The 9,263-nt window shown below is 38.8% G+C and overlaps 1 non-coding gene across 1 annotated transcript; it reads left to right on the top strand.

The window, feature by feature from the left end:
• The first annotated feature begins 5,628 nt into the window (after positions 1-5,628).
• On the top strand, positions 5,629-5,734 carry LOC140855998 (small nucleolar RNA R71). Its single transcript, XR_012139437.1, has one exon. It is a non-coding gene; the product is annotated as a small nucleolar RNA R71 (small nucleolar RNA).
• The last annotated feature ends 3,529 nt before the right edge of the window (positions 5,735-9,263 follow it).

Genomic DNA, 9,263 nt, shown 5'->3' with positions numbered 1-9,263 from the left:
CTGATAAGAGTCTATTCTACTGGCAAGCACCCTAGATTAGATAGTGTGTCAGATATCTACTTATGGAACTGTAGGCTAGGTCATATAAACAAGAACAGAATAAACAGGTTGACTCAAGAGGGAATCCTCGAAGTCAGTGATTGTGAATCACTTCCAACCTATGAGTCCTGTCTTCTTGGTAAAATGACCAAGTCACCTTTTACTGAAAAAGGTGAGAGAGCTACTGAGCTCTTGGGCCTAGTACATACTGATGTATGCGAGCCCATGAGCACCAGTGCTAGAGGTGGATATTTCTACTTCATAACTTTCACGGATGACCTATCCCGATATGGATATGTCTATCTGATGAAACATAAGTCGGATTCATTTGAAATGTTCAAATGATTCCGAAGTGAAGTAAAAAAATAAACTGGGAAGAGTATTAAAACTCTTCAATCTGATCGAGGAGGAGAATACCTTTCTAGTAAATTTCTCACATATCTAGGAGAGAATAGGATTCTCTCCCAATGGACTCCTCCAAAAACACCACAGCATAATGGTGTGTCTGAAAGGAGGAATCGGACTCTGTTGGACATGGTTCGATCCATGATGGATTTTGCTAGCTTGCCGATATCCTTCTGGGGATATGCACTCGAATCGGCCTGTTATCTGTTAAATAGGGTTCTAAGTAAGTCTGTAATTAAGACTCCATATGAGATATGGATGGGACGTAAGCCAGCACTTTCACACCTTAGGGTCTGGGGGTGCCCGACCTATGTCAAACGATTAGTCACAGACAAACTTGGACCTAGGTCTGACAAATGCTCATTCATAGGGTACCCCAAAGAGACAAAAGGATATTTTTTCTACTATGCTGATGAACAAAAGGTGTTCATCAGCCTTAAGGCAATCTTTTTAAAAAAGGAGTTCCTTGGTGAAGGAACCGTTGCCTCTAAGGTTGAACTTGATGAAGTTCAACAAGTAGAAGGACTGACACCAATAGCTGAACCTGAGTCGGATATGATTAGATCAGATCCGGAGCCCAATGTACCTGCACCATTAAGGCGATCTGGTAGAGTATCACATCAACCGGACAGATACTATGATTTCTTGGTCCGAGACGGTGATCCCATCAAACTTGATGAGAATAATGAGGATCCGATCACTTATATGGATGCAATGCAGAGACCTGATTCCGAGAAATGGCTTGAAGCCATGAAATCTGAAATGGAGTCCATGAAGGTCAACGATGTATGGACATTGGTTGACCCACTTGAAGGGGTTAAACCCATTGGGTGTAAATGGGTCTTCAAAAGGAAGAGGGGCGCAGACGGAAAGGTGGAGACCTATAAAGCCCATCTGGTCGCCAAGGGGTATCGTCAAGGTTATGGTATTGACTATGACGAGATATTTTTTCCTGTGGCAATGCTCAAATCCATTCGGATAATGCTTGCAATAGCTGTCCATCTGGATTATGAGATCTGGTAGATGGATGTAAAGACAGCTTTCCTGAATGGAGAGCTGACTGAAGAGGTGTATATGATACAACCTGAGGGGTTTACATCCATAGATGAGTCCAAGGTGTGCAAGCTTCAGAGATCCATTTATGGACTGAAGCAAGCTTCTCGGAGTTGGAACATGCATTTTGATAAGGTGATCAAAACGTATGGCTTTATTAAGAATGGAGAAGAGCCCTGCATCTATAAATAGGCAAATGGTCCAGTTGTGGTATTCCTTATCTTGTACGTGGATGACATTCTCTTAATCGGAAATGACATCTCCGCACTACAGGGAATAAAAGTTTGGTTGTCATCACAGTTCTCCATGAAGGACTTGGGTGAAGCATCCTACATCCTAGGGATGAAAATCTATAGGAATAGATCTAAAAGGATGCTTGGGTTATCCCAGTCCATGTACACAGATACTGTGCTGAAGAGGTTCAGCATGGAGAATTCCAAGAAGGGCTATCTATCGATAGGCCAAGGAATTTCTCTCTCTAAGAAAGATTGTCCGACAACTCCTGAAGAGAGAGAGCGTATGAGTAGAGTCCCATATGCTTCAGCCGTGGGATCTATCATGTACGCTATGACATGTACAAAACCGATGTGGCATACTCACTAGAAGTAGTGAGTAGATACCAATCTGATCCTGGAGAAAATCACTGGAAAGTGGTTAAAGCCATCCTTAAGTATTTGAGAAATACTTAAGACCAATGGTTGGTTTATGGCAAGTCAGATCTGAAACTTGTAGGGTTCACAGACTCTAGCTTCCAATCTGACCATGCTGACAGCAGGAGCGTGTCGGGTTATACTTTACTCTAAATGGTGGAGCCATCTGCTGGAAGAGTTCCAAGCAGTATACTGTGGCAGACTCTATTTGTGAAGTGGAGTACATCGCAGCATCGGATGCCGCGAAGGAAGCTGTGTGGCTGAGGAAATTCATCAACGAGCTCGGAGTAGCACCCTCCCTCGATGGTCCAGTCCTGCTCTACTGCGACAGCATTGGTGCCATAGCTCAGGTGAAGGAACCCAAAGCACATCAGCGGATGAAGCACATCTTGCGCCGCTTTCACCTGATCTGAGAGATCGTGGATCGAGGTGACGTCGACCTTCAGAAGATCGACGGAAAGGAGAACCTAGCCGACCCCTTCACTAAAGCCCTAGCGATAAAGGAGTTCGACAACCACAAGTCGAAGATGGGTATTAGATACTGTGCCGAGTGGCTTTAGGACAAGTGGGAGTTGTTGGAAAATATGTCCCAAAAAGCCAATCATCAAGCTGTTGATGGTTGAGCAACCAAGTATTGTAATTGATTTGTTAATAAATAAAATATATTTGGCATCTTCATCATAAGCTTTCATCTTCTAATGAACTCCGTTGTTATGATGAAGTCCTTAGGACTATTTAAGTTCGATAAAGAGAGGATTTATCGATTAGTCCTTAAAACTGTTCACGACCAAATGATAGACTGTTAATAAGGACGACAGCTTCTATCGAGCATAGGTCGCTGTAGGCCATATGGGTTGGTTATCCTCTTAACCAAAGAGTATGGAGACACTGGTATGGCATATAGATGAGATGTAAGGGTACATCATCATTGAACGTGACCAACTCCAGAGCATTCTGCTGTCGAGAATGTCTCTGATGGGATATAGGTATAAGTGTCCCTTAGACTTGAGATCGCCTCAGTGACTTGCAAGCAACTCACTGTGCTTTGGTACTGGACTAACTGAATTTCTAATTCAGGGACGGAAGGCTTCTGGGCACAGTCAAGTACTTGCGAAGTCAGAGTGTGATCGAGATGGGATTGACCACTCCAAGAGTTGGAGAAGAATGAGTCGCTGTATTTCAATTTAGCAAAACCTTGGCCAGGATAATCCATCAGATGGATTTGATATTTTGAAATACAATGTGGACAACCTGATCAGAGTTGACAGTTAAACTATGGGGTGTCCTATGATCATTTTGGTCAAGGGGATGAATTATATGAAAACTATATCCGCATGGGTTCTAAGGATGTTGTTCTACACATTCGACCTATCCGATCGTCGGGTACCATTGCTAGATGGTCACTTTGATTGGTATAAGAATTTGTTCCTATACTACCGGCTTAGGTTCGGACCTATGAGGTCACACACATTAGAGTTCATATCCGATCAGATGGTTGATCAACGATTAAGAATCGTTCTAGGGTTAAATGATCAATACGATTGACATTTAACCCAATGCAAGTGTTGCAGGAGGATCTATTAGCAATTCGATTGCTGATTGGCTTAATTTGATTAAGCCAATGGGCTGAGATTAAGTCTAATTAAATATGATTTAATTAGATTTGGTTTGGGCTTGATTGGATCAAGTCCAATTGGTTTATTGGATAAGCCAAGTGCAAGGAAAAACTAGTCCTAGTTCAACTAGGACTTGGGTCAATCTAATTTCTAATTTGATTAAAAAATTAAATCAAATTTAAATCTAATTTAATCTGATTAAATTAGGTTTTTAGTTGGGTTAAAACCTATTTTAATTAGGTTGATCTAATTTTGGTTTGATTTGATTTGAGAAACCAAATTAAAACAAGTCATAAGATAGAATCCTAGTAAGACTAGGATTCCACCTTGCGCCACATAATCCTTCTCCACACCCTCTCTCTTATTCAACGCCAATCTCCACTTATTTTGTGTGACAAAAGCCCTCTCCCAGATCTCTCCCACGTTTACAAAAGGTCTCCTCTCTTCTTTCTTACATGGAAGGTGGTTTGGATCAAATCTAAAAGGAATAAGTTTGGATTTCGAATTCTATGAGATAGAGTTTTAGAAATCCAAAACTCTTTCAATTTTGCACCGAATTTATCCAAATTTTTTTTGAAATTTTTGGGGATTTTAGGGTATACATAGTGCACCATTTTCTGGTGATCCATGTATGAAAATATGAAAGAGGTGCTCAAGAGTTGGGCGTCCCTTAACTTGCCATGTTTGGATAAGCCTTGACTAGGTGTTTGACCTAGACAAGGACTCTATCATATCTCTCTATATAAGATGATTTTCTTCATAAAATTTTAGGATAAGTCATAGATTTGAGAGACCTTTGTGCCATACAAAAATCAGAGAGATATACCTTTGGGTCGTGGAGATATAAAAGATGCAAGTTTGGGTGTCTAGAGAGAAAAATGTGAAGAAGAAGAGGATCTTCTTCTAGGGTTTTTGTTTTCATATCTTTCCTCCCTCCATCTTGAGTTTTCTAAGAGTGTCTCAGATCTAAAACTCCTCCTTCTACTTTCTATCTTTGGAAGAGTCCAAATCAAGAAGAAGGAGGCACCTGATCAACCATCAAAGAAGGATCAGTGCAGTACTAGCATACTGTGCTGATTTACTGAAGCAGGACTTCTGATCGAGATTCGTGGGCTCGTGTGGATGACTCCTAGAGGCCGAACATGTGTGCGGCTTGCAACATCATCCTCAAGCCCAGATCAACAAGGTTAGAACGTCTAACTTGCAAGGTAATAGATCTGATCTATTGTTTAATACATACATTAGATGTAGTATAGAAACATGTTGATATGATCAACATGTAGTTCATGCTATATTTATATATTTTAATTTTTGATTTAATACTATGTAATAATCATGTAATAGAATCTTAGATCTAGAGATTTTCTAATTTTAGAAAATAAATTTTGATTTATTTTAGTCTTCCGCTGTATGATCTTGAAAAAGATTCAAGATCTAACCCTAAAATCCTAGATCTGGTTCCTTCATGCACAAACTCAGAAAATTGAGGTGCGGCTGGGCATTCACTAACAAAATGGTTCGGACTTGCACACAATGCACAAACTTCTTGGATTGAGTTAGGTGGAATCAGGGATTATCCAATATTTAGAAGACGGTCTAATTTTTGGGACAGTTCATCAACCTTACTGTGGATATCTATGACGTTTCCAATTTGATAAATTCTACTTCTTTTTTGTTGAAGCATGGGTTGTTCTCTAGAGGTGGCAGACATATGATGTAAGAAATTCTCACTAAGTGTTTCAAAGAGCTGCCAGGCTTCATCTTTACTCTTTAGCATGAATGTCCCACCACATGATGCATCAACCATTTGTCGGTGTTTCTCCGATAGACCATCATAAAAATATTGACAAAGTTGCCATTTAGGGACAGCATGGTGTGGACATTTACGAATGAGGTCCCTTAACCTTTCCCATGTCTCATGAAAAAGTTCACCCTCCAATTGGAAAAAACTAGTGATAGCTTTTCTAATTTGATTTATTTTTTCAATTAAAAAATATTTCTTGAAAAATTTTCTCTGAAGATGATCCCAAGTTGAAATGGTTATAGAGTTTAAGGAGTTTAACCAATGCTAGGCTTTGTCCTTAAGTGATAAAGGGAATAGTTTTAACTTAAGGACATCATCGGAGATGTTTTGGATTTTTACTGTGGAACAAATTTCAAAAAATTCATCCAAGTGTTTGTATGGGTCCTCGTTACTAAGTCCATAGAATGATGGCAACATTTGAATAATGCTAGACTTAATCTCATATTGGGTAGCTTCTACTAGAGGTGCTTGAATGCATGGAGAGTAGGTATACGAGGATGGAGTGAAATATTCTCTCAATGAGCGTGGAGGATTAGCCTCACTAGGTGCAGCCATGTTTCTAACTTGGATAGTCCTAAGAGTCTTTTCTAATTCTTCGTCTAATGGTTGCAAGTCGGGTTTTAGTGATCGTCGACCTAACATGCAACTAAAAGGTCTATGTAGGACTATCCTAGTCTGTTAAAGATTATTTTTTTTTTTATTAAGAGGAGAGGAGAAGAGAGAAAAGAGTTCTAAAGAAGAGATCCTAAGAAGTCCTAAAACTAATAGAAGAATTAGTTGTGGTTAGATTTTAATTACAATCAAGTTAGCATGAAGTGGACTCTCTATCCTAAAGTTATCCTAGTTCTAGACAGCTCCTAACTGTAGTTAGCCTTCAAGCCCTCCAAGTCGGAGCTTGACCAACCAACTGGCCAGATAAGTGTAAGGTTGGTGGGAGTCCTCCCACTGCTTTCCTTAGACACCAATTAAATTGGCCAGATCAGCGAATGGAACCAATTAGAAACCACCTTCCTTCGGGCCCAGTCATCCCACAGACCACTTGCCTAGACACCAGCTAGCTGACCAAGTCTAACCTGGTTCAACTCTCAGGGTCACTTGTCCTAATGAGCTTGAAATCCTTAGGGGTCAACATCTAATTAATTTTAGATTAAGGTCTAGGTTATGCAAATGCAAGGGAGTGATTTGTGGGCCAAGGAAGGGTGATCAAATCTCCACCTTATCTTAGTTGCTGGATTGCGCCCTTAAAGTTAATTATGGAGATGCAATGCAAAGAAACAAGGTGTCCAATCAAGTTAGAAATTTTTATATTTGAGGTTACACTATTTTAGTTAAGTGTTATGAAATGTCAGTGGTTTTTTTTTTTTAATTCAACTGTGCCAAGATCCCCGACAATGGTGCCAAAATTTGATGCATAGTCGTTGATAGCACCAAAAATAACTCTACTCACTATGTAGGCAGGATGAGTCGAGATCGTATCCTCAGGGATCTTGGGCTAAGTTGAGATTACAAAATAAAAGAAAGAAATATTATTTTGATTTAGAAAATAAATTATCTTAAAATTGATGTAATTAAAAAATAAAGAGCTCGAGAATTTTGAATTAATTTTGCACTAGTAGAGTTGTATCTCTTTTTTTTTAATTAAATAGATGCGATTAATCTTAAGAAAAATATCTATCTTTTCTCGACACACTCCGTACCCATAGATCATGGTGTGTCTCGAGAAAGTACTAGGTAAACAACTCTTCTTTCCTCGGCATGCCCCGTACCCGTAGATCATGGCACGTCTCCGAAAAGTAAAAGTTGTTCCTAATATTAATCTAACAGGAAAGCATAAATAAAAGCATATGAAAGAGAGCAAATAAAGAACTCATGATGATTTAAATAAAAAGCATAATCTTTATTGCATATAAAGAAATACAAAAAAGTTTAGAACAATAAACCCACTCTGTGTCGTTACAAAATTTCTTCTCCACTCTCGAGACTGCTAGCCTAGCTGCTCATGGAGTAGTCCCTTTCTCTTCCTCTATGCAAGGCTCTAGAAGAATTTCTGGGATGATCCTTAAATGGGAGTACAAGAGCCTTTTTATAGGTGTTAAGAGGGATGAGTTTTACATGGTTTTCAGATATGGGACTAAAGAAAATACTAAAGACTAAAAGATGGATGGATGAGATGGAAATATCACAAGCAGATAAAGAAAATACAAATTCTTTCTCTTGAAGTATTTCCAAATATTATATTTTTTTCTTTAATTTTCAGATCCATCTGCTATCTTGAGCGTCTGTTCGCCACTGTGTCCGCCAGCACAAACTCCCCACGAACCCGCAATGCCGCGTGCCCGCAATGCCGCGTGCCCGCAATCTTCTTTCACGGACCCGTTAGCTGTTTAGGAAACCACTTATGCTCCTTTTTGATTACAAAAAGAAACTTTTGTTTCTTTAAAATGATGCCTATATCTTTTTTGGGTTCCTTACATAGTATCTTCATTTTCTATAATACCATATACATCCTTCTTTTATTTTAATTTTATTTTAAGTCTAATTTTCTTCAAACTTGAGTCTTTTTGATCTGTGAATCGGACTCTTTGTATCGACGATCATCTTTTCTGTAAAACATAAAAAGAAGCATCAAATTCTTAATAAATAAAATAAATTAAATATAATTTTTTACTTTAAATGACTTAAATTAAGTGTTTATCAAGTAGGGACTCAGACAAATGGCTAGAAGCTATGAAATCTGAAATAGACTCCATGTAATCCAACCAAGTATGGATTTTGGTTGATGCACTAGAGGGTGTGACTCCTATTGGATGCAAATGGATTTATAAGAAAAAGATTAGAGTAGATGTCTATAAAGCTAGATTGGTAGCTAAAGACTTCAGACAAAAATAGGGTATTGATTATGATGAAATATTTTCACCTATTGTCATGCTCAAATCCATACAGATTATGCTTGCAATAGCAGTATACCATGATTATGAGATTTGGCAAATGGATGTGAAGACCACCTTCCTTACTGGTTATCTTGAGGAAGAGGTTTACATGTCTCACCTAGAAGGATTTATCACAAAAAGGAGAGCAAATTAGGTATGCAAGCTTAAAAAATCTATTTATGGATTAAAGCAGGCCTTGAGGAGTTGGTGTGGGGAAATTCAGTGCAGGGGTAAAATGGTAATTTTAAAACTTTTTCAAAATCATGATTTTACAGTGAAAAAATATTAATGAATCTAATTAATTAACATAAATTTATCCTACACTAGGATCTAAATATGATATATAGCATGCATGCATTTAAATTTGAAATTTGAATTTGAACAATAAATACTTTATTGTAATGTGTTCAGAACACAATACCTTTGTGTGGGTAGTAAATCGCCGCAATCTGATTACCGTCGAAAAAATCTGATCATCACGATGCAGCCACACAGCATGTCTGGCCTCTGTGGATCATCCACATGAAGCTCTCGGTCTGATCGACTCCTCACGAGTGCTAGCTCGTTGTAGAGTCCTTTTGATGGCTGATGCTAATCGAACTCCTTCGATCGATGTCTGTCGATTTTTTGGATGCTCTGGATCATCAACAGACATGCTTGAGAGGATGTTGAAGATCTCTCTGAGATTTTGTGGGCTCACGACACTCGTAGCTCACTTTCTTACTTCTCGAACCCCAGGCTAAAACTCTGAGGAACTCACCGGAAA

The sequence above is a fragment of the Elaeis guineensis genome, chromosome 2 (genome assembly GCF_000442705.2).
Source record: "Elaeis guineensis isolate ETL-2024a chromosome 2, EG11, whole genome shotgun sequence".
NCBI classification, from domain to species: Eukaryota; Viridiplantae; Streptophyta; class Magnoliopsida; order Arecales; family Arecaceae; genus Elaeis; species Elaeis guineensis.
This window is presented reverse-complemented; position numbering and strand designations above follow the sequence as displayed.